Source organism: Bombina bombina, chromosome 1 (assembly GCF_027579735.1).
Source record: "Bombina bombina isolate aBomBom1 chromosome 1, aBomBom1.pri, whole genome shotgun sequence".
In the NCBI taxonomy this organism is placed as follows: domain Eukaryota; kingdom Metazoa; phylum Chordata; class Amphibia; order Anura; family Bombinatoridae; genus Bombina; species Bombina bombina.
Window position 1 is genome coordinate 1440344977 of NC_069499.1, and position 2052 is coordinate 1440347028.

At 38.5% G+C, this 2052-nt stretch overlaps 1 non-coding gene across 1 annotated transcript; it reads right to left on the bottom strand.

Moving 5' to 3' along the window:
* Positions 1–1540: 1540 nt before the first annotated feature.
* Positions 1541–1690, bottom strand: LOC128646319 (U12 minor spliceosomal RNA). The gene has a single exon (XR_008400269.1). It is a non-coding gene; the product is annotated as a U12 minor spliceosomal RNA (small nuclear RNA).
* Between the last annotated feature and the right edge of the window lie 362 nt (positions 1691–2052).

Below are 2052 nucleotides of genomic sequence, written 5' to 3' on the forward strand. Positions count from 1 at the left end.
GTCTTCACCCAACCGGGCAGAAGTGGTCCTCCAGACGGGCAGAAGTCTTCATCCAAGCCGGGCAGAAGAGGTCCTCCAGATGGACAGAAGTCTTCATTCAGACAGCATCTTCTATCTTCATCCATCCGGCGCGGAGGGGGTCCATCTTCAAGACATCCGACGCGGAGCATCCTCTTCTTTCTTTGTCCGACGACTAAATGAAGGTTCCTTTAAATTACGTCATCCAAGATGGCGTCCCTTCAATTCCGATTGGCTGATAGAATGCAATCAGCCAATAGGATTGAACTTCAATCCTATTGGCTGATCCAATCAGACAATAGGATTGAGCTGGCATTCTATTGGCTGTTCAATCAGACTTCAATATATATGAAATCTGAATCACAGTAAAATGTCAATGCACACCATGGCTCAGCTGTTGGTGGGAACCTCATTCACCAATGATCGATGAATGCCTGATTTCAGCTGACTGTAGCCCAGTCTGCACAAAAAACACCCCAAAAATTACCATTGTTTTATATATAGTTCACAGATATTGCATCTAGCATTTTATTAAGATACAAAAGAAAACAAGAAAGCCAGAGGAGAATGAGAACAACAGAGAAAACACAGGAGAGTGCCAAATGATTTCCTTATTTTATGACACTGATGGTATTTTCTGCTAAGTTTGATGTGCATTACTTTGAATTTATAAATAGCATTAGGAATAATTTTTTCATGGTGAGCCTATTATAATGTAAGGCCATTTAAAAAAAAAAAGAGGAATATATATTTAATTAACTATTGTGGATAATAGGGGTCAATTATAGCTTTCTTTAACACTGTGACGTTATCGATGTCTTCAGGAACACCAATTGTGACCTCCTAATCCCTCCAACATCCTCAAATATTAGTCTTGGTTTTCAACTATCTCAGTAGGGTTGCAACCAGTGGCACATGTAACCCTCCTTTCTTTGTCATGATTGGCTTTTAGGATTCTTTGGATTTCAAATAACCATTTTCAATTAACTTCATATATGGCCCCTGTGCAGAGACTTCCTTACTGGCCCTCTACTACAGCATCTTCTTACTGGACAATGGAGTCTGCTTCACCCTGATGCCAGAGAGATCATCATAATAATTCCACATTCTGTTGTAGAAGTGGTCCAGTGCTTACAGATGCCATCTCATATTGTCATGGGATAGAAAGATCCAGAACATACATTTCTTACTATGATGTAATCACATTTATTGCCCTTTTCATTATATTATTGTATCCATATTTGTGTAATTTTTTTTATAGGCAGCTGGTACAGTATCTTTATCGATCACTTCATGAAACAGATTTAGGGGGTAGGTAAAGCAGTGCCAGTCATCACTAGATCTCATTAAAAAGATTTAGGGGGTTGGTACAGTAGCGTCAGTTATCACTAAGTCTCATTAAACAGATTAGGGAGTCTGTAAAGTAGTTTCAGTGATCACTAGATCTCATTAAACAGGTTTAGGGAGCCAGCACACTTGTGTCAGTGATTACTAAATATAATATTAAACTTCTTTAGGGGGTCGGGCAGAACACTACTCCTGAAAGTCCCACAAAGTAGGTGGGTCCTCCTAAGGGCAACCTGTACTTGCTCAAAAATTCTTCTCACATGAGCAGTGAGGAACCAGGCGTCACCCCGGCTAGTTATTTTCCTTACTCATTAGTTTAAGGCATATTTGTGTATTCCTTTTTACTTATTTCCATGGGTTATAAGCATTAGGAGTTGAATACATTCTAATTGTATTACTTTAGTTGGTGACATATGCATGTTAAGATAATCTGGTAAACCTTTTTTTTTTTTTTTAACTATTCATACCAGATGATGTGCTATTTTTGCCTACAGTCCTAACCAAATGTTTTGAGAATGACACAAATATTAATTTTCACAAAGTCTGCTGCCTCAGTTTTTATAATGGCAATTTGCATATACAGAAGAAAGGTAGAAAAAAGAGGTGCCACATTTGTGTATCAGTCAGGTTAACAAAACTGGAGGCAGTACAAAGAAGTGCAGGGTACTCACATTTAGGAAAGACACT